The 23,935-nt window shown below is 42.2% G+C and overlaps 1 protein-coding gene across 1 annotated transcript in view; it reads left to right on the top strand.

The window, feature by feature from the left end:
- Positions 1–1,088: 1,088 nt before the first annotated feature.
- The window catches only part of lingo2b (leucine rich repeat and Ig domain containing 2b), a 44,683-nt gene continuing 21,836 nt past the window's right edge, over positions 1,089–23,935 (top strand). Inside the window, exon 1 of the mRNA XM_080480689.1 lies at positions 1,089–1,440. The gene's annotated coding sequence lies outside the window, so the exon portion shown is untranslated. The remainder of the gene's footprint in view (positions 1,441–23,935) is intronic.

The following is a 23,935-nucleotide window of genomic DNA, read 5'->3' on the forward strand; positions in this document are numbered from 1 at the left end:
ATGTTTACTAAGTAAGACATTTATCAGGCAATCGTGGCATTTTTAGTTTCAATAAATTTACACATTACCTCTGAGCAGGTTTAGATTTTCTCCAGGTTTTCAAGGTTCCTTCTACAAAGCTAATAGTTTTAAGAGTGCAACCTAAATTTTCAGGTTTTAATGTGGGTTTCTGTGTTTGTCTTTAAAGAAATAAAAAAAAAAAAAAAAAGGGCAGATTGATCAGCTAGAGTGTGTCATCTTTCATTTGCAAATTTGCAGGTGCCAGATACTTTGATTTATTTGTACTTTTCATGTACCGGTCTACATTTACTTCTGTTTCTGAGTAACGTTGTACAGACAGTTCAGCTGTTAATATTGACACCAATAAAAGGATATTACATCCAAATGTGTATAGTCTTGGTGTAGATGGATTTGTGAATCTTTTTGTTTTATACCTGTATACCATACTTTTGGTAATGTAAGTGTAAAAGGCTTTCATTTCTACTGCTTTTGTTAATCTGTAATCTCAGTTCATGATGTGCAAAGGCAGGATACAAAACCCGGACTGGTGCTGGAGATCTGTTCACTGTGTTGCAAAAGTACAATCCACTACAACACTGGCTTTATTGAAGTCCATTTTTATTTAAAACATTTTTTATTGCCATTGAGTAATTTTATTTAATGACTTCATTGATAAGAAAAATGACCCAATTCCACCAAAAAAATAATAGTAAATATGAATGAAGTATGTCCCTCTCTTCACAGTGACCTAGGTCTTCTTCCATCAACAACAAAACATAGGAATGGGGGTAAATCAAGTGTAACATGTAAGGGCAATAACTCAGATGACAGCTTTGTGCTTGTGTGTTGGCAGAAAAACAAGGCTTTGGACTCCCTCCTCCTTTGTTCCTGGAAAAATAGATCGGCTACTTGTCCGCCCCTGATATATTCTTCCATCTATGAGACAGATATTATTTTAAGATTTTACTGTGAAAGAAGAGGCCATCCTGTCTTGCGTGTGTGTCGCTGCTAAATTGACTCTCTCTCTCTCTCGCTCTCTCTCTCTCTCTCTCTCTCGCTCTCTCTCTCTCTCTCTCTCTCTCTCTCACACACACACAGCCGTCATTACGCACGGTGCCTCGTTAAACCCGGAGCAGCTGTCAGGAGGGATGAACCGCCTTCTGACCGGACACCGGCCCACATAAAACAACCTCAGACAGAAGAAATTGGAAAAGGGGGGCGTCTTCTTCTCTCTCGTCCTTTCTTTTTTCTTTTTCTTTCTTTTTTTTTTTTTTTTTTTTTTCCACCTGAGGGTAGTTTTCCCATGGAAGACAGAGTGGAAGGACTCCAACTCAGAGGGAGGATTTCATTGCCGGTCTGTGCGTCAGGCAGAGTGCGCGCCTCGGACTCCCACTCAGTGATGTAGAGCTGGATTTTGGCATGTGGAGGAGCAGGTGAAAGGTAAGCTCACAGAAACTGCTTTTCATCCCCTCCTCCTTCTCCCTGCTGTGGTGTCAGTCAGCTGCCAATATGAATGAATGAATGGATGGATGAATGAATGACAGACTCTCTCTTCACCATGTCACTCATCTGTTGACTGGCACGGAAAGAAAAGAAGGAGAGAAAAAAAAAAGAAGATATTGACACATGGTTTCATCAGCAGACTGTAGGCGTAGTCAAGACCTGACCAGAAGGTGAGAAATTTTTTTTTTGGGGGGGGGGGATTGATTCCCTCACCTGATCTGTGAGAAAATGGGAATTAAAAGATGCTGCGTTTGTCTTCATCTTTTCAGAAATGAGTCCAGGTGGCACCTGTACATATATATATATTTTTTTATTTAAAAAGATTGTATCCTGTCACTGCTTGACTTGCTGCTTGACACCAGCTCTGCTTCACAGGGTGGACAGATGAAACCCTCCCCGAGCTGCACAGCAGGGAGTGGGGATGACACATGCACTGCATGAAGTTGCTGTGAGTCAAAGTCGCCTTGCAGCAGAGGAACCCACTCCTTTATTTTCCACTCTCTCTTTTTGTACCCCAGCACTCCCCTCTTTCAGAGGATGTCTAAAAGCCTGCAGGGGTGAGACATAAGTGTCGATATATATCCTTTCACGCGGATGAGTGATCACAAAAAAGCCCCACTTTAGGCACTCCGATCCCAGCCTTAAGAATGACAAACAGGACTGAATTATAAATGAGTTGTGCTCCTGCTGAGGGAGCCTCCATATACCGTCTCTTGTCTGAGGTCGGTGGGGCATTAATTGAGTGTGGCGGTAATTGTGTGCAAATTCAATCTCTGTCTTTTGTGTCTTCGTGATGGAGAGCAAAGTTCAGGGAGGAGGGGAGCGAAGGAGTGCCGTGAAATGCAATCGCAAAGTGAGTGAGAGCACGACAGAGCGTGTGCACACCAATTCTAAAAATAAAAAGTGGCAATGTGGAAGTTTTGCGTGTGTGTGTGTGTGTGTGTGTGTGTGTGTGTGTGTGTGTGTGTGTGTGTGTGTGTGTGTGTGTGTGTGTGTGTGTGTGTGTGTGTGTGTGTGTGTGTGTGTGTGTGTGTGTGTGTGTGTGTGTGAAAGAAAGAGAAGGATGAATTCAGGTGCGGGGAAGATTCTGCCATACATCGCTCTTGTCTCTAAACGAGAGGGATGCTAATGGAGGAGAGGAGAGAGGATGCAGGCGTTACCGCTGCTAGAGAGAGAGAGACAGAAAGAGAGAGAGAGAGAGAGAGAGAGAGATGCACAGGGGATGAGAGTGAGTGTGTGAGGCGTTTCCGTGGCAACCAGTCAGGGGTGTGTTTGGTCCCTGGAGACGGCGAGGTGGAGGATGGCGGGGTGGTGATGGGGAGGAAGATGAGAGACTATCCCTCGTTAGGGGTGAGAGTGGCGGTGGTGAGAGTGTAGGGGAGAGGGGGAGGGGGGGGTGGGGAAGGAGATAATGGAAGGGAAGAGAGGGAAAGGTGGGAATCGCCTCGACCGCTCCCTGCCTCACTATTTCAGCCTCTATTGTTTGTTTTCTCCCACCTTGCCAAGGCTTTCCTGTTCCGTCCTTCAGTGGATGTGTGGCTCACGGGGGAGGGGTGGGGTGTCGGGGGGGGGCTTCGTGCCGATTATCAAGTCCACCAAAGTGTTTGAACTCATGTGAGGGCACATCGGTGCATTGTCCACCATCAATTTCATGCTCTTTTTTTTTTTTTTTTCTTTCTCTCATCATCAACCTCGACGTCGTCTTCACTAACTGTGACCATCTTGTCGACTCCTGCAGCCTCATACTTCCAGCTCAGACCCCGCCTCTCTTTTCTTGTAGCTATATCTATCATGAAGAGGAAACTAATGAGTTAATATCCCACCCCATGGAGCGGCTCACCAACCAGCTGGTAGCTTCTTGGCACTTTAGTTTTTTTTTTTCTTCAGATGGCACCAATAATTTAAAACAAAAAAAAAAAGAAAAAAGAAGAAGCCATGCCAGTGTTTGGATTTTTTTGGAGCCGAGTTTTCAAGCTCGGCTTCACTTCTACTGATTCTTTTTGCCTGTAATGGCCGTGCTGGATTAGAAATGTAACCAAATGGAGGAAATTAGGCATGGAACCAGTTGGTAAAAATGATTGTGTAAGAATGGTGCTGCTGCGAAGCGAATGCTGAAAGCAACAAGTGTGACGTATTGGCAGGGTCTCAGAGCGTGGGGCTGTGTGCAGCACTTTAATGTGAGGCGAGGCAACGTTATTTATGCAGCAGCAGGGCAGTCCCAAAGAAAAGACATTAAGAAAAAGCATTAAAAACACATAAAAAATAAAAAAAGCCTGGTTAAACTAGACAAATTGCAGTTGAATACGATATCACAGCGACTTAAACATGTAAAATGATCCCAGGGTTTAAATTAAAAGGGACTGATTGTGCTTTTCTGTGTTTCTGTCACATCTATAATGCTTATTTGGGTGCTCATGCTCCATGTGTTTAATGTGAACAACACTAAACTAATCAATTCCTTTTAACACATTGCCACGTCCTGTTTCGAGGATGTGCAGCTGTGGGGATTCGAACCCGCAAACTCCCAATCCACTTCTCTAACCTCGAGCCAACCACTACCACTCAATGTAATGTGTAAACCATCAAAATTAACATCATATCATGAGAAAAAAAAACACATAAAGTATTCTCTTTTGTGAGTTTTTCTTTTCACATCCAGCAGTGCAGCAGTTGGTACAACATTGAAGCAGGTGTAAAATTACCAGCGATTCATGATCCCAAAACTAGACCAATTAGAAGATTATAGCTTGTTTACTGCTTCAGGACCACAGTGGAAGATAGATGGGGAATTACTAAGAAGTCAACTTAACAAGGCAGAGCATTAAAAAAAGCAAAAAAAAATCTCAATTTGAAGAACACATCGCCTAAATTGTGTGTAGTAAATTATGATTTACGGGGGATAGATGATAGGTCCTACTAGAGATAATTTCATTATATTTAAATCCACAACATCATCACGTTCAAGTCACATTATAATTTCAGTTATATTAGATTTAGGGTGTTTCTTTCGTGTGGAACGGGTTTAGACATCTTCAAAGTGAATCTGTTCATCTTTAGGTAACCGAAGACATAGGTTTCCGTATTCACAGTTTCTCTCTCCTTCATACAGCATTTTCTCTCACAGTCTCTGCCGCTGCAACAGGAAAGTCAGCCGTTATGTTTTCACCAGCAACGCAGGTTTTGATTACTTTTAATCAGTGAAGGACCACCCTGCTTCCTTCCTGCTTCCGTTGGTATTCTGAATTTCTGTCCCTGACTAATGTCCGTTTTCTTGACTAAGCGGGGAAAAAAAATGAAGGTAATTTCAAAAGAAAGAGCTTTGAGAGCATCATTTGACGCACCAATTGGCGTCTGAGAAATGCGTTTTCTTCTTTGTCTCGTCTTTAATTTTCCTGGGAGAATTACAGTAAAGCCAAACTGGTTGAGGCACTTACTCTAGTGCTCAAGCCAGAACCACTCCTGTAGCAACAACATGAAATTAAATCAAGTATTAACAATATTTTTTTTCTCTTCGAGTATTGAATTAAATGCTTGCTGCGTTGTTGTGCTTTATCTTTTTATCATAGCTCATCTTATTTGCAAACCACTTCAGTATCATTCAGTTGAACTTTAGATTATTTGTCTGCGCAACAAAAGAATTGAAGTGATTACGCTTTTTTCTGAATTCCTATTTCTGTCGAAACGGCGGCAGACACTTCAGTTGATAATCAGAGTTACACACGTTCACGGAGCTCGACGTAATAATCGCAACAGCACATTGGGGCTTGAAGCGATCCAGCCGATTTGTAAAAACAGGTAACAGGCGTCCTGCAGACGACCGGCTTATTAGGACGGCATTTTAAAGGAAACCTCTGATCAAACACACCGATCCTTAATGGAAGCACGTCTTGGCAGTTCATCTGGAGATCAATACGCCATGTAGCCACCGAGGTTATTCTTGGATTATCTGCGTTCATCTCATGCAGCTACAATCACTCATTACGGCAACAATACGACAACAGCTGGCTGCTGATGGTCCCATTATTAATGCAGCTCTTGGCAAATTTACACAGAGCAAGTGTAATTGCTTCATAATTATCTTGTGTGAGTGGAATCTTTCGACAGTATAAATGAAGAACAAAATGCTGTTCGGCAGCCACCTCCTATATAACACATGTTGGAGCATTTCAGCAACACACAAGTGTGCCAGACTACAAGTTACCATCTGTTTCCATGTAATAATCAAAATAATCCAATTGCATGCCAGTTTCAATCTTAATATAATACTTTTGAAGATTTTTTTCATGGGTTTTTTTCCTCCCCCACCAAATGCTGCATTATCGGACTTAAAAACACAATATTCATAATCACGGTCTTTAAAGTTAAATATACTGTAGAGCAGCCATTCCCAAACTAAACAAAAAGCCAAGGCTCACTCAGAAATAATGAAATCTCCCGGGGAGCACACACCTCTGGAATCTCAAGCCTGATTCAAAAACAAGACAAAGAAGAATTTACCTGAAACATTTATTCAAAAAACTGAATAATTCAATACCAACATGGGCTAACTTCAATGTCTTCCAACAACATCTTATCTATAACTTATTTAAACATCATGTGCAAGAAAAAACAGTTCAAAGCTGATTTGAAATCGCTCCACATGAACAATGCCCACGCCACATTTTTGTTTACCTTTTACCCTCATAATCTACTTTCCAGTGTTGAGCTGAAGTCAGCTTCGCACTCACGGCAAGATGTAGTTTAAGCTCAGAGGGTGACACACCTCCCAATGAAAAGCCAACTTCAAGGGAAAAAAATGTGGCACTATAAGTCAAAATAAATTAAGACTGATATAGAATTTAATAACATAACTGTCCAAATTGTGGGGGTATTTTCAGCGTTGTTAATTATTTGATAGGAAATTGCAATACCTACAGCGACCACCAGGGTTATCAAAACTTTTTTTTCCAAAACTGATTAAATGCTTGAAAAAAAAAAAAAAATGAAGATGACCCAGATTCTTGATTTAAAGATGCAGTATGGAAGGGGGATTTGTATATTGCTGAGGGGTTTTACAGCAGAGAAATACGTGGGTGCGACCAATGGCGACCAAGAGGTCGTCGAAATGCTCCGGTTGGAGAGAACCACTTTACAGCTGACACTAAAACCTGTTTTGGGTTACAGGATTGCTGTCGGACAGAGATTGATTATATAAAACCGCGCCGGAGACTCCTCCTGAGGTGGTCAGGAATAAACTCAGTCTCCAGAGAAACGTTGGCATTTTGCTTTTCTGCAAACTGTGAAAATGTCTCTGAACCAGAAATACATTCGCGGCTGTGTTTCTACCAGCAATCCCACACAGGACATGCAACAGGAGTTACGGCTCGGATCAGATTAGGCGCCGAATTGACCATTTCACTCACCTGACATGTGCTTTCTCCACATACAAACCTGGTTTATTTGTGACCCTTTTCTGGTAAGTAAACATGATTTCAAAATCTTTTCTAAATCTGTTTTTGTTTCGGGGTTTGTTAAAACCTGTTGAAGTTTAAAAAATTTTTTCACAAAGTGTAGTTTTACGTTATTATTGAAAATCGAATTTTTAACATTGCACCAATTGAGCTATAGAATCAATTAGTAGAAGAGTATTTTCATGTCTAAGTATATTTTCTAAGATACTTAAAGAAAAATACCAACCCCAAATAATATTTTTGTGTCGAGAAGTAAGATCTGACTTGATATTAAACATTAACAGAAGCAGTTTTGTACAATAAATAATTAGCTGCTTTCATCAAAGAAAAATTTAAGTTTTCCCCCTTGGCCACTGGGTGGCAGTATTAAACTCTATCCATGGCCAAAGTTTCCAAAGAGGAAGTCGAACAAATTTAAAATTATGTGAACCACAAACTGCCTAACAACCTAACAAAACCTGGAGGTTAGAAGAAGCCTGACGCTCGATTTTAATTATTTCTTTGTTTAATAGTCCACATACATCAGTTTAACGACGAGAGCGGGATCTGTACAGCCCCCCCCCCCCCCCCCCCCCCCCCACTGTGTTGCTGCAGATGTTGCTGTGGACAGTGATTTCACCGACTGCAGCTCAAACAGAAAACAGCTGCATAAATCAGCATTCCTCACCGCTTTTGTCTCCGGTTCTCAACACATGCACAACAGATCACACGCCGCGATAACAAAGCCTCACAGCTGACTCTCATCTTTTTCCTCTGTTGCACCGTTGTTTGATGCTTTTCATCGTTGCATGCACACAAAGCACTACGTGACACGAGCTGCACAACAACACATTCTGGACACGAGACATCAATATCATGTGTGAATGCAATCAGACTCCCTAATCATATCCCCATGTGGAATATTGGGGTCCGAAGGAAAGCACTGCCAAAAAGAAAAAATCAACGTACTAAATATCTGAAAATATATTAATGTAATGCATCAAACTCAATAGGAGAATCACCGCTACTATTTCAGTACTATTCTTCAAACACATCGACAACAACAACCAAATGAATGACCAAATACTAAAATCCCTTAAGCATGATTTGGTGAAGCTATTAACTAAGACTCCATGGAGTATGAGAATACGAGGGAGAATTTCACACAGACGCACACCAAAAAAGGGTTTTAAAGGGTTAACGCCAGTTGTGAAGTGGGTAAGTGAGAAGATTAAGTGATTGTATTTGCTGAGGACCCGTTTATAATATACAAAATGGGCTCTCCATCATATTTTCTTTAAATACATTGAGAGACCTGAACTTGAACAGTTTTGTAAATGACTTGTCAGCAACTAGCGCACCGCTAAAGGCTCAGAAATATTTTATTAATCTCATTTACACGACTGGATTTCAAGTGAAAACGTAAAATGTTTGCATTTTCGATTCCGAAACGTTTCGTGGCCACTTCTTGAAAACTAAATGGCGGAAACTCTAAAAATGATGTAGTTTGCATGCCAGGCCTCAAGTTGGTGCTGTTGGTTGTTTTTCTAATTCAACCACACACACACACACACACACACACACACACACACACACACACACACACACACGCCAAGAGAACAGTACACTATAAACTAGGGATGTCCCGATCCGATCGGTAGATATCGGATCGGGGCCGATATTAGTGATTTGTGAGTGATCGGGGATCGGCAAATCCAGCCGATTACCCTGCCGATCGAAAAAAACAAACAAACAAAAACACGGTCCGCAACGTCACCTAATAACCACAACAATCAGGGACTAGAAGCTCCGGTCGAGCTGCAGAAGCTAGAAGCAGGCGGAGCGGGGCCATAGACCTATAAAACTAGAGTTATATAGTGGTTTATGTGTTTATGTGCAGAAGTCTACTTCTAAATTTCTATGTGATCTGTCTTCTTCTGCTTTTTTATTGTGTTTGGTGAGTCACAGCGCCCCTAAAGGCCTGGCATGTGTACTACGTGCCCTGAAGCCTCGTGTTGAGCCGTGTTCATAGTGAGGTGTGGACGGTTTTTTGGGAGAAGGCCAGGAAGGACAAAGATAGTTTTTTCGTCATGTGGATGTACCCTCAGTTTACAACAGCAACTAAAGAGAAAGTGAAGAATTTTGATTCAATAAGTGAGTTTTACAATAATTTCTAGCTAAACAAAGCTTCTGCCAATAGTGCTTTTAGCTTCAGACATCTTAGTTGCTCCAAAAATAGACTATTGAGTATATTTGCAATAGCAATGTGAGTATCGGATCGGGAAGTATCGGTATCAGCCGATACTCAATTCTGACAAAATCTGATCGGTATCGGGGGCAAAAAAGTGTGATCGGGACATCCCTACTATAAACATTAATTAACTGTGAGTACACGGACATTTTTTATGGACCGATGACCAGGTTGGATGGTTATTCCGGGTGACTCTCAAGCATAAAACTACCAAGTTCCAGGAGATTATCAACAGGGAGCCATGACACTCTGGAGGCAAACATTGTTGTTATTGTGCAGAAGAACGATTCACTATGGCTGTGGTGCGCATGCAGAGCAGTAGCATTTAATAAAGTAGTGTTTTCCTCGTTTCCATGGAAACAGATTCGGTGCGTTCTCAAAAAGTTCCACCTTGGGAGCCGTTTTTTTTTTTTTTTAATAAAGTTTTCAGTGTGTAAACAGACACCCAAAAAGGCAGCGGAAGTTTTCGGTCTTCACAGCTCTACTCTGTTGTGTTGGAAGTGTGGCGGGGAAAGCTACCCGCTCCCGCACGCTACAACTGAAAAGGCCTGTCAACGTTTTGCCAAACTGCGGCTGCTCGTCGTTGGAAAAGTGAAAACATCCAAACAGCATAACACGTCTTCCTTCTTTCCGTGTCGTCACGCTCCGTCGCTATGGAAACAGCGTCGGCGCATCAAATTTACACACTTCCTGCACACCCTTCTCCGCACCAACAGGTGTTAAAGCACCCGGAGACCGGCGATAGATTCAGACTTCACGCGCAGAGCGTGGAGTAAAAACTGATTTCAGCCCGCGGAGCATGCAGCATGCCGAACACTTTAATCCGCACACCTCGATTCAGAATACAGATCTGTCCAGAGTCGCAGGACACGCCAGACGTACGAAGACCCAAACAACACATTAGCCATGCAGCGAGACCCGGGACGCGCCGTTGTTATGGGGAGACGAATTTTAAGTTTGACAGGGAAGACGAGGCGAGTCTGTGGGGCCCTTTGCTGGAGTGTGATTAGCATTGCAGATGCCGGCTTCTGTAGGCGTCCGTTTCAACAAACCCAAGGTTCCCCCGTCTCCAGTGCATGATTAAAATGTAACAGTGGTGCGTGGGAAATTCACAAGAGCAGAATTATGCCGCAGCACTCAAAGAACCTATTTCCCGCTCAGGTGTGTGTTGTGCTGCCTTCTTCTCACATGCACTCTCACTCTCTCTCTCTCTCCCTTTCTCTTTCTCTTTCTCTTTCTCTTTCTCTTTCTCTTTCTCTTTCTCTTTCTCTTTCTCTCTCTCCTCTCTCATAAACACACACTAGGGCGTGACCCACATGGGTTTTTCATCACTAGGAAGCATCTGAAGCCTGCCAGCATTAATATTTCCTGGCGGTGTTGGAGATCAAGGAATAACGGGTGAATGGGAACGGGGAGGACGTGGCCGGAAATGTGGGAATCGCAATCAGCTGAAGCTTTTCAAATAATCCTCAGCCATAACCAGAGCAATAATCGTGAGCACCGGCATCATCACAATCATCATCAGTGTCGTACGCACTCATTCAGAGCACGACAATAACACCGTGTTCATGCTTATGTAATCCACATCCATCCTGGTTGTTTCCCTCCTCCACGCGAGCAGGGTCGATCGGGTTATTTTAGTTTTTAAACATGCGATCAGTAGAAGTGGATGATATCATGTTACTGTGAACGACAGCATGAGGCTGATTCCTAATGAAGGCCGGGAGTATCACAGCCATCTATCACAAAAATCAATAAACTCCATTGGTGTCAACCTGCTGTGTACACACACACACACACACACACACACACACACACATACACACACACACACACGCACACGCACACGCACACACGCACACGCACACACAATTTCTAGAAATATGCAAATCATGATTTACAAATATAATTTCCTGTACGTTTGCCCTCCCCTCACATTCCCACCATCTGAATTTAGTCACAATAAATGGACTAAGGCAGTTTTAACATGACATTAATGGTTTCCTGTGGGGCCGATGGAGCTGTCTGATAGCAGTTATATAAATACAGCCACCGGTGAATTAGTAATGTCATCGGTTTGATGTTGTTTGAAGTAATATTTGCAAATTACAGATATGTGTTCACTATGAAGAATTCCATCGATGAAGAAATGTAGATTTGCCATTTTAAATACAGTGGGAGCTCAGTGTGACACCAGTGGGAGGTTATAAGAAAGAATAGAAAGTGTAACTTATTTTGGTGTTTCTACAATTGTCATGCTGATGTTTATTCTCAATAACGACTTGGCTGCAATCAGGTTGCTAACAAACTTAAACCAAAAACAAGTTTTATTTTGATAGCACTTAATTTGGAGTTATTTTCATATTTTTCAAGTCAACGTCCTCAAGCTCTGTACGTGAAACTGTGAATAATAAAATCTAAACACTTTGAGACAAAACATACTGTTTGATTCAAGATTCAAGATTCAAAATACTTCATTATAATAATTAAAATTAAAATAAGTCATTGCGATCCCCACCGTATCACAACCTATAATATGTGTGTCGTATCAATCTCTCACAGTGAGTTTACAGTTAGTCTGATTAGTAGCATACGTAGTGATGCGTGATGAACTGATTAACCACACATTAACTCATCAATTATTTCCCAATGAGTCACCACATGTGCTGACATTCAAACGCTGTACTGACCAATCTCAAGCCCTGCAGTAACGCACCACGCCGTGGCCTTAATGTAAGTCCATGCAGCCTGCGGAGTCTGTTCCTTCTCCCCGTGACGGCTGAATAAAACCATCTTTGAGGTGCTAAAAGTCAAAATGTTTAGAAGTGTCTGCCACTCTTCCCGCTATATATAAAGGTGCTCGGCTCTCAGTTATGTCTCGGGCAAATAATAGCACACATCCTTCCAATTGATAGATGAGAAAACAGCAACAGGCGGGTCTCTGGAGGAGACGCTCCTCTAAGAGACGCCAGTGAAATGGGAAGAAGGCTTTCAGCACAGTGGAGTTCTCAGGTTAGTGCGGGCTTCCCTTCCTCTGACTTCATCACACGCCCAGGGAATGACTGACATTAGATGTTCCTAAGAAGACTATTTCTGGATTATTTAAACGCGCAGCCAATGCAGGGCGAGCTCTATTCTGAAGCAGTGCATTCATTAAAACAGCAGAATGTGTTAGGATCACCCCTCCTCCACCCTGAATTTAATTTCCTCAGCTTATAGCGAACAACGAACGTGAGCTAATGAGGAGTCTAAGCATGTGGTTTTTCCTGGGTGGATAAAAATCGTAATATTAAAAAATGTCAGAGTAACGCCGTTAAAAAAAAAGGATTTCTTCAGAGCAAGGCCAGACTCATATTGTCTCTATCCAACAGACCATAATGATGGATTTCTTTGCTGTTGTTGATCCCTTACATATATCCAGTCTATGAAAGGAAATAAAATAAAAAGGTTAAATTCAAATGTCAACAAGCTGACCTGCTAGCACAATATTGTAATACCACTGTCTACCACATGATGGTACAGTGAGTCACTCTGCTACCGCATGTGCTTTTTAGGAAACAAACGAAAAAAAAAAACCTAAGTGCTTCAAAGTCTGAAAATTGGAACATGGCAACAACTAAAAACTGAAAAAGGAATTTGCTGTTCAGGGCGCTTGTACCTTAAAGTAATGAGAAAGCGTCATATATAAAGAAAATGAACAGACCTTCACCAGCACTGACATGAAAGGTGCATTTATGTAGGTCGACAGAGGAATTCCTTCTGCTTATTCAAATTGGGCATAGGCTAAAAGAATATTTAGGCTTGTAACAGCTGCATAATGTCAGCGTCAGCGTGAACAAATACTGATTACTTTTCAGCACATTTTCAAAAAGTGATAATTCTTTGTAACAAGCATGAGCATAGTCACAGGCTTCATGTGGAATGATGGCAGAATGTCTCCAACGGTTTCTTGAGTTCTTGGCAGGATTAATAACACCTTTAAAAGGAAATCATTGAAATCCGGTGTTACTCTTTTCTTTTATACATACACAAAAAAACTCTTCATCTGAGGATGAGGGAGGCAGAAGTGTGAAAGTGCAAACTTTAACAGAATCAACAATCTCTACGGTTCAGTCATCCCCGATGTGTAAATTAGCCTCCATGGGCTTTACAAACTTTGTATACATGCATATCCAAGGCTATCACAACGATGTCAAACAATAGAATCAAAACATTGCTGTAATGAAAGAATCTTTCTAATTTAGCAATCCGTTGCTTCTGAGCCGAACATAAACATAAATTTATGTCTCGCGGACTTCTTCTGTGGGAGAAATAACTCACGATGGATAACAACACAGCCAGTAAGTGGGAGTGTGGTCGGGCAAAATTCCTCTCTGTTGGATATCAGCGTTAACATTGAATATTTGAAAAAGGGTAGGGATGTTGACCTCTCTAGGAGTTCTTTAATCACAATACATTATGATATGTAGACCTGCAATGAGGCAGAAAACCTCTAGTTTGTGATTTACAGACATTGATTACCTTTAATTACATTTGCTTTTGCAACACATCCCCGTTTTGCAATGTGAATAAAAGTATTTTCGCTGCTATGTGCTTCCACAAGGTTTTATAGAACTTCACCAAACTGCTAGAAAAGGATGATTTTCTTCTTTAGGTGCAGTTAAAGGTGTTGTTGTTTTTTTTAAGCTTTCTGTCTTCCTCACCTCATAAAGTGTATTGGTGGCCATGACAAAATGAAAAAAAAAAAGACACTGAATGTGTTTTTCTAGAAATATATTGCAGGTTTTATGTCTATTATGACAATAGAACAAAGAAATTGTAACTGGAGCAGGAGGACGGTTGACAGCTTGTGCTCAAACTTCCATCAGTGTCTGAAAAGGCCGTTGAGAGACGAAGAGCTTCAGATGTGCCAGTATTACGTACAAAAACCTCCCAGATATTGTGATGCCAAAAAGAGAAATGATTATACTCTTTCGACGAGTTTGGCAGCAGACGGGGTTCTGGAAGGAGCTTGACTGGAGACGCGAGGAATTAAAAGTGACATAAGCCAAGAGGCAGATTTGATATGAGAGTGTCAGGGTACCTGCCGGCCCTCCCGCCCTCACCCTCTCATCTCTTTCCATTTTCGTATTAATTCCAGCAGTGAGGTCCTTAAACCCTGCGTCTGCAGGAGCTCCGCCTGCATCTGGCTCCGAATCTATCATTAGCTCACCGGCCCTCTCTCCCGCTGCCTCTCAACATCTCCACTGCTGCAGATTTACTTTAGTCGCACGTCCGGTGTAAATGATAGAAAGGCACGGGGGCGAAATGTTTCACACGCGATGCGGGTGATTGGCAACGAAGCCCCGAGGGGAGTTTCGAACTAAAACAAAAGCAGGCAGAAACGAGCACGGAAAGGTCACAAGATCTCCATAAATTGGATAACGGAGCGGAAATGATGGCAAAAGTCAACAGGGAGGCACACTGGAATGTCAGAATGGTGCAGCGAGAAATAAAGTCAACCTGATATGGCAAAAGGGAAGTGAGAGGCCCGCAGGACCCAAATTACCTGCATAAACGTAAAAGGCCGGTCGAGTATGAGACGGCCGTGCGTCCAGAGTCTCGTTGTTTCTTAGCACAACATGAATATGAAAAATGCTCTTGCTTTCTCTAGCGCTGTTTTATACAATGTCAGACGTGCCTGCAGCAGTGATGAAGAAAAATGAAACATGATACCGAGTGAAGTGCAACTAATGCAGATATGTTGTGTTCCTCTGACATTTTTTCAAACTTTTAGACAAATAATAATGATCAGTTGGCATTAACTTGTCTGAAATGTTTTTTCATTGTGAATGTATTGATCGTTTTTTTTTTTTCGTTTTTCTGCTTGAATTAAACAGTGTGAAGTTTAACTATTCTACTACAGAATAATCAAAATACATCGTAGGTGAGGAAAACAGATTGACTGGAGCGCTACGTTTAAAATTTTAAAGTAGAAATGTAAATTTTTGTTGTTATTAAAAGCAATTATAAGTAAATATGGACAACGAACAGCCAATGATTATCTGGTTCCAAGACAGTTGGATAATTTGATGCCGCATTACCACGTTGAACCACACGATGGTGTATTGCGTCATCTGAGCATCTAGTCCGCTCAGTTCTGGGGGCCAACTGGTCGTCCACAGAAAACATGTTCTGAATATAATGGTCCCCAATATACCCAAAATGACAATTTGTACAAAGGTTTGATTTTAATCGAAACTCTTCAAATCAAGAACGATATTATCAAATAGTCTGAAATGTGTTCACTGACTTTCAAATGTTAAAACAAACTCAGATGAATCGAAATTTCCGACCACTGTCTGTCGTTCTTAACTATTTGAGACTTTTCATATGAATGAATAATTCTGGCTATTGAGTGCAGTCCAACCTTTATTATTTTAAAGCTTGTAACAAGTTAGCTGAACAGAAGAAACAGCTGAAGAAACAAAAAACGACAACGTCTTGCGCTGAATCCCAAACAGCCACCGCTCAAAGCCAAGGCGATGCTTCATGAAGCTGTTTTCACATTGGCCCGGCAATCCCCTAACCTTAACCCCACTTGGCGGGTGCAGGGTTCCTGTGAACCTGTTTAATAATGGAGAGCAGGCTCAGCCGACCAGTCGGCCCTTAAGGGGTCAATTGATAATTCAGCAAAAATGATGCTGAGCTAGCAAATTTGTCCAACGCTTCAGTTATAGGTTGAAAATATCAAAAGTTCCCACAGCAGCCGAATGCACAAAAGTTATTTTCTGCACCTATTTTCTGCCGTCACCGCATGATTGATTGAGGTTGTTAAAGTAGTCCGAATGTCTAAATTCTGCTGTTTACTGTTGAAAATGACAGCTTTAGTTTTAATAGATATCCTACTTGTTGGACCTGCTATCCTCCTCAGCCCGAGCGTGAGTCGCAGCACCTCAGTTTATAAGCAGATACAAATCAAATGGATTTCCTCACATCATGCGCTCCGTAATAAAAAAACTGCCGCTGATTGCCTGTCATGTGTGGCAGAGGGAACGCGGCCGCCTGCCCGCTGCTGCACATTTCACCAACAAATATTGCTCCGGCCCGAGATGGTCAATATGGCTTCAGTCACCTCTGTGACGGGACGCTTGGACGGCTTAGCTGGAGCGCTCGCTAATGGCACAAATAAAAGCGGAGCGAGCGGCTCCAAAGAGGCTGTTTGTTTGAGGGTTGCAGGGAGCAGAGCGGCGCTCCCAGGGAACACCTTCTGCAACTGTAGTAACGACCCCCGTCGATACGATGGGCCCTCGGTGCTGCGGCGGCGGTGCACTCAGCCCCTCGTCATCATCAGGCACTTCAAAGAACACAGAGGCTATTAAAGGCGCGCTGTTGTGCTGCGGCCCCCGCCGCGCGCTGCAGCTGTAGAGCCCGCGGGCCTCTCATTCCGTCCTGTCGCACGGACGCCATTCTCCTGTCTGAGAGCACACTCCTTGCCGCGGGGGGAGGGGGGAGGGGGTTTCGTCCAACTGGCTTTGGCCGTGGACCGCTGGTTTTGTTAACGTGACAGCGAATGGCGCCGCATGACCTGAAACAGAGCTGATGTGTAGGCTGGAGGTTTCACGCTCTCATTTGAGTTTTGTACTTTTTTGTGCTCGTTCAGGCTCCATGCGGAGCGTCGCCACAACAAGTCACTGTGTGTATCTGCCGGCGTACTCCCCGGAAATCAGCGAGTGACCCCAAGTGTTAATTTAACAGGCAGTGTGTTATATAATTACTGAGGTACATTGTCTCTCTCCGTCGAGGGAAAGTCGCCCGAGACATTTCTTCTCCCCGGCGTGACTCTCTGTTAGCGCGTGACCTATAATATTAGAAAGTCTTTGATGTGCCGGGCGAGAGTGACACTCTGGAACTTTCGTTGCGGAGAAACGTGATGCGGGTTGTGTGCCTGAATACATCAGAGACGCTGGAGACAGCCACGGGTGACTTTTCATCAATAATTTTGACTTTATCCGACTGAGCGGGGGACTTATTTACCGTCTTACATAGGCAGATGGGAGGATGACAGAGGAGGAGCCGCAGCAGCATCAGTCAAATTTCCAGCCAGTTTGAGCCGTTATCCATCGCCGATGCTGCTGATGGTGCTGATGGTGCTGAGGAAACACCTGCAGGGCAGTTTCTGCTTTTAATTGGACGCTGGTTTAAGAAATGCCCCGAAGTGCCGCATGACTCATTTGATACTGTTTCGCAAGGAATGAATTTTATGTAAAAATAACTCCATTAATAATCTTTAATAACCAATATTTATAACATATCAAATGGTAAATGAACATTTAAGCCAAAGACGTAAGATAAAGACTGGGGGAAACCCAGATATTTATAAATGCAGACGTATTTTTCTCAGGCTTTGAACTCAGTGGTGAAGAACAAGCTTATTTTTTTTCTCTGTTTGTTTCTTTAAGTTGCAGCCATATCAATGATCCCACGGCCACTAAACACAGAGCCACAGCAGGATCCCACTGGTCTTGTTGTTTCCCCCCTCCACATGCAAAATTGGATTTGTACGGTGCATTTTACTAAGTTACAGCGATCCAAGTGGCTCATGTTGTAGACGCAGCTGTTGAACACAGGATAGGCACATTTCTCCGCTGGCTGTGCGATTTATATACAAAAAGATAGATATGAAATTGTCTGTTTCTACAGTTTGAAGCCTTTAAAAGCAACATATGTAGTGGTTGTCAGTTAAAACCTTCCAAAATAGACTGAATAGATGTCATTCCGCTGATGTCTGTTTGAATGTCCAGCCTCGTAAATCCTGCATCTAGTTAGAACGAGTCCAAATACCACAACTCTGGAAGACATTTGACAGAACTGAAGCGAAGGCAAACTGGGTCACAACGTGACATAACCTACATTTCACAGACTGCATCTTTAAACCCAACCCGCCACTGAAGTTGGGGGAATACTTTCTATACAAAAACATACACTCTGCCAGACTCCAATCAATTAGATTTTCAATTTCAAATAAATTGAAGAATATATTTGAAGAACAGGCTGTTTTCTTCAAGGAACCTCAGTATCAACGATCCCTTTATACACCCAGGCCCACAGCTTTCTTCTGCAAAATGAAGAGACGATTTGTCAATTAGCATCGACTACTAGAACCAATGTAACACAGATATTTTAATCTAATTTATCAAAAACGGTAAAAGCCGAATTGGCCTTATTTATCCAACATGTTTTCATTGTTTCCACTGAGACTAGAGGATGCATTGTAACTCTGCAGATGCTGGCAGTAAACATATCAGTGGCAGAGCAGTGACAGTCCGAGGAATGGCATCAGCCTTAAAACTACACCATTCGGGGGGGAATTTTTGAAAGCATGCATGCGAAAGGCTGCTTCTTTTGTTCTGAGAATTGACAGGTATTTTACTTTTATTTTGAAATTTCAGGTTACATCAGACTGTTGTGGGAAACGCGCATTTTGAGTGCGTGCATTCGACCTTCTCTTGCATTGAAGCAGTTGTTTGTATTGGTGTGCTCTCGTTTAACTGGCCAAGCTCCACTGAGAGTAAACCAAACCGTATATGGCAGAGTTTAACAGCACTAATACAAACACATTCCTATTAAGGGCAAATGTGACATGTGGGAACACACACACACCCACTAACACACTGACAGAAATGTATTGGATCCTCTCACTTGATATCTGAACTGAAACCCTGGCTGACTTTATGTACAAATATCTTGCGGCGATACGACAACTCCTGCAAAATTGATGTAATTGGTGTTTGTTTGCCAAAAACACGTGCACTTGCTGTAATTGCTGTAAGATTGGTGCAATCCAGCTGGAGAAGACGCTGGAAGAAATCACAGCGCTTGCAGTGTGTAATTGTGGAAGGAGTGTTTTGGTGAAAGGCACGTCCCTGCAGAACCAATACTCCGGGGCCGTCTCGGCGTTACACCGAGCGAGCACAGAGCGGCTGTTTGGGACGCTGACAATTTGACGAGAGAACATCCCGACTCTGTTGCAATTTTCCTAATCTCGCGAAAATGTGCGCGCGATCCTCCTCGCCGTGTTTGTCAGCTGCTTCGGGGATTAATTAGCATAGGCTCTCTGGAAAGGAATCCACTGCGGTGGAAGACTGTCCCTCATTTCACACGCTGTAAGAGGGCGGGCATCGCAAAGAAGAAGAAGAAGAAGAAGAAAAAAAAAAAAGACAGCTCATGGTTCGAAAAAACTCTGAGGCACTAAAAAAAGAAAGTGTCACTCATACTGGGTGCAAACAGAAGGCTGCAGGAGAGGAATGAAATAAAGCAATCACCGGAAAACGCCAGCTTTGAGAAGCAGAGGCGCTAAGTGTAAGGTGTGACTGTTATGCAAATCCAAGGTGAGGAAGAGTATCAAGAAGGAAAACTCAGTCATTACGCCGTACTCAGGTGTCCAGGGTCTATTTTTAAGCATTTACATTTTTTGCATTACAAACTGTCCATTTTTTTTTTCATCTTAGGTGCGTAATATGAATTGAAACCAGAGTAACATGTAATCATTCAGGCTTTATGTGAGAGGCTGAACAGTGTATTTTTATGTTTCGTTTTGATTAAATGATATGGTAACATTGACAAAGATTTTGAAAGTATAGATTATTTCTTAATACATATGTGTGTATCAAGTACTAGGATTACCGCCTTTACCCTCTCATTGTCCCTATTTTATCAATGGTGTACATTAAAAAAAAAGAAGATATTGAGGTTATTACTACTTGAAGTACTATAAAAAATAATTATTAATCACAAGTTATATGATGTTATAGTTATGCTTGCGTTGATGAGCCACATTGAATGTTGATTCCGCATCATTATTGACTTTTGGTGTCATCCTAAGATGTTGTGCATTACGGCCTCTTGTTGCTGAGCACACATGTTGGATTTGGCACACGTCTTTTGCTGGATGCCTGCAACAGTTGGAGTTTCAGAAAAGTTTCACATTCACACGGCGACGTACGGCTGTAGTACACACGTTCCATAGAAGTTTTGTGTTTTCCCTCGTTTACACGGAGACAGCATGTTTGAAAAGTTTCACATTGGGAGCCGTTTTCAAAAAGTTGCGTTTTCAGCGGCTCCGAAAGCCGTTGCCGTGTAAACAGACAAAGATTTCCGTTTTCACTTGAAAATGTTGTCCAATTCGATCTTCCTGGTGAAAGGTCGAATCTTTAGACTTGTTTTCTTCGGGCCTGCTTCCCTAACCTCTACCAATGGGCTACATGAATATGGCAAATGGCAGAACAGCTCCAACCGGCTGGTGATCCAGATCCGTTCTGGTCTGTATTTTATGTAGCGATTCCTATCAATCTTCCTTCGCTTTATCCGACTCCGGGTCAAGCGCTGTTGGTGCTGATCCCAGCTGACTGTGGGTGAAGGATTGTACATCCTGAACAGGCTGTCAGTGCATCACAGTGCAAACACAGAGACGCGGCACTCGCATCTACAGGCAATTTGGTGTCGCCAATTAACCTTAAAAGAATGCATTATTCAAGGAAAGCACAGCTAACCAGCCTTTTAGCTGTCCATGACTACTGCCTGTTGTTGGGTTTTGACTGTAGTCTGCATAATCCTTTAGATCTGAATCTGTCCCATCTGCTTTGGCTGACATTCTGTTTGCTGAACTTATGTTCATGTTTTTTTTTTACCAGCACAGATGTAAAACAATGCAGAACATTTTTTAGGAAAAAAAACCTTATTTCCAATGAGGTGCTTTTACTGTAATTTGAATTTTTTTTTTAAATATAGTTTTACTCAAAATGTTGTGCTTTTTTTTTTTTTTCTTTGCTTCGCTTGTTCAGTGATATAAAAAAAAAAAAAGGTCTTCAAACATACAGGTTTTATTCCATAATTTGTTGAAGTTATTGAAGAACGATTGAAAGAGCGAAACATGTTGCATTAGAAGTGGCTGCTCCCTTTTCACAGGGGATCATAACAACATGTCATTACAACTTGCACTGTACATTTTATCAGACATTTTTAAAGCAGTAACCCAACCAAACAAACACAGAACTGATTTTATCTTGGGATGTAAATAGAATAAAGCAGTTCCTCTCAGTACCTATGAAGAATATCCTGTTTCAGGCACATGAAGAAAAGAAGTTAACATTGTCAGGATACCTTTAAAAAACAAAATAAAAAATTCTGTGTCAATGGATATAGCTATATAAAATGTCAAAATCTTGAAGGCTTCATACCAATATTGTTTGAAAAACAATATATTTCTGCATAGTCGTCTTTGAGACACCATGTTGAATCCAGCCTCCCAAATCAAAAGAGTTATTTGGGATTTTACAGGTAATTGTGCTTTCCCTCCTTCCCGTGGAGATGTGTGGCTGCTCACTAACTCACCGTGGGATTCATTAGAGGCAAAATGACTGCTGGACAACTTTGAATTCTGCTACTTTGCTCGTATTTTCCCCAACTCAGAGCTCCCACCAGAGGGCCGTGAGGCATTTTCTGCGTTGTACATTATCTCATTAATCTGTCGTTAAGCGTATTTCTGGGAATTCTTTTGTAACACAGTGTTGTAATTTTCTTGTCGGTTAGACCCGTTTTTCCTTGAGTGCATCTTCTGTTTTATATTTCATCTCCCAGAATGCCGTTTGATTTCCCCCCGAGACAGATCAGAGTCATAAAGGCGTTCAGTTGCACCTATAATTGAAAATCGCGAGGAGCCAAATGTCCTTACGTCGGAAATTTTACATCATGTCCTCGTCTAAAATGAGTTAACTGCTGCATTGCAGCATGGTCTATTGAGGTTTGTTTCATGTCACTGATTTTGTGGCCGTGGCTCCGAAACGTGGCTGTTACGTATTATGACAAAGCAATCAAACAACGCCATCGAGGACAGACGCGTGATAAATCTGCATTGTAAGCACTGATCAAACCCTCTGTGTGTCACATGACCTGCACAAGATTAACTGTGCTGTTTATTGCTGATCGCTCTCTAAAAAGTAACATTGACTATTTCTATGAACAACTAAGTGGTGTTAATGTTTCCGGCCACTTAACGGTGTTAATGGATGGCAGTGGTGAAGGGGAGCGTGCCGGGTGCACACATGTGCTAAGTGCACTCAGCGATGGCGCACTGACACGAGCTCCGCGGTGGAGCTTTGTCGTACTTATGAGACAATTTCACAAAGCTTCCCCTCGTCGGTACTTTTAACGCAGCAAAATCAATGCACACTTCCATTGCGCCGATTTCTCTTAGAAAGACAAGGGTGGATACAGTTTGGGCAGGACACCGGGGTGTGTGTGTGTGTGTGTGTGTGTGTGTGTGTGTGTGTGTGTGTGTGTGTGTGTGTGTGTGTGTGTGTGTGTGTGTGTGTGTGTGTGTGTGTGTGTGTGTGTGTGTGTGTGTAAGATGGCTGGTTCTGAGGTATCAGCAGGTTGGATCCCTGGACAGTTCAGTCCATCACAGAGCTGACACAGTGAGACACACATTCACCCCTCTACACACACACACACAAATAATTGTGGAAATAAATGCTGTTGCCAAAAGAGAACATGCAACTTCCACACAGAAAGACCAATTAAAGTTCAAACCATGAATCTTCTTGCTGTGAGTCGACAGTGCAAGCCGCTACAACACTGGACTCTGTATGAATTGTGTGAAAAGTGACCATGGCACTCTGACTTAGTTCAGAGGCAGTTGTTCTGAGTCTCTTTTTTTAAAAAGTGTAATTCTTTACAGGATCGACACGAGTCAGGCCGTCTTGACGTGACGGCCGTCGTCTGGCTCTAACTCAATCCCACCGAGGCAATGAGGAAGACTGAGGAAAAACATGCACTTCGGCTTAAAGCTTGGCTTTAACTGTATGAGAACTGCGGACCAGATTTAATCACTCTTTGCTCCCCCCTGTTGAGCGCAAGTCAAACATTGCACGGAGAGAAATCTCAATTTGCCTAACTTAAGAGAGAATTACTCCCATTCCACAATCATACAGTGCATGACTATGAGATAAAAGTGGGGATAGACTGGCAGTTAATGAGTGAAGGCCACAAACGCAGGCACAGAACCAGTTTTGGGTTGCACAGTGGTGTAGCGGATGGTACTCTTAACATCGCGGCAAGAGTGTCCAGAATTCGAGGGTGGACTTGGGCCAATCCAAAAGCATTGTCTTGGAGGTAATACGCATGAAAGTGAGGGTTCAGCTGGTCAAGGTTTAATTGATCCATGAACAGTTCAATCTGGCTCCTGCCACCAGGAGTTGGATAAAATGGTAGGTATGTCAATATTTTTGGTTTGCAAAACTAAATTCTAGCACTAAACAAATTTTGTTGTGCTTCTTCTTGTCACCGGCCAGAAATAACTAAAGATAGCTGCTCGACCTTGTAGGAACTTCAACTTTGAAAAAAGCCCACACCAGATGTCTAAATTACACATTGGTGATGATTTACAAAATTCAGGATAGAAATCCTATCAACTTTGAGTCTGGTGGTCCAGAACATACAGACTATTGAAAAAAGAAATAATCACAGATGATACTGTTTTCTGACCAGGAGGAGCGAGCAAGTGCCACATTCTACTTTTGGTTTGAGGGTCAAGATTTGCTGATGAAGTCGTTTGTGCCACTGATTTCATTGGCCTTCTGATATTTCCAGTACTTTTCAGCTTTTTTTTTTTTCATTACTACAGTAATTATTGCTAATAATGAGACCATGTTGCCATATTCCAATGAGATTAATAATAATTATAATGCTTAATGAGGATTCATGATTTTAAAAT

This window comes from Lipophrys pholis (genome assembly GCF_963383615.2).
Source record: "Lipophrys pholis genome assembly, chromosome: 14".
In the NCBI taxonomy this organism is placed as follows: domain Eukaryota; kingdom Metazoa; phylum Chordata; class Actinopteri; order Blenniiformes; family Blenniidae; genus Lipophrys; species Lipophrys pholis.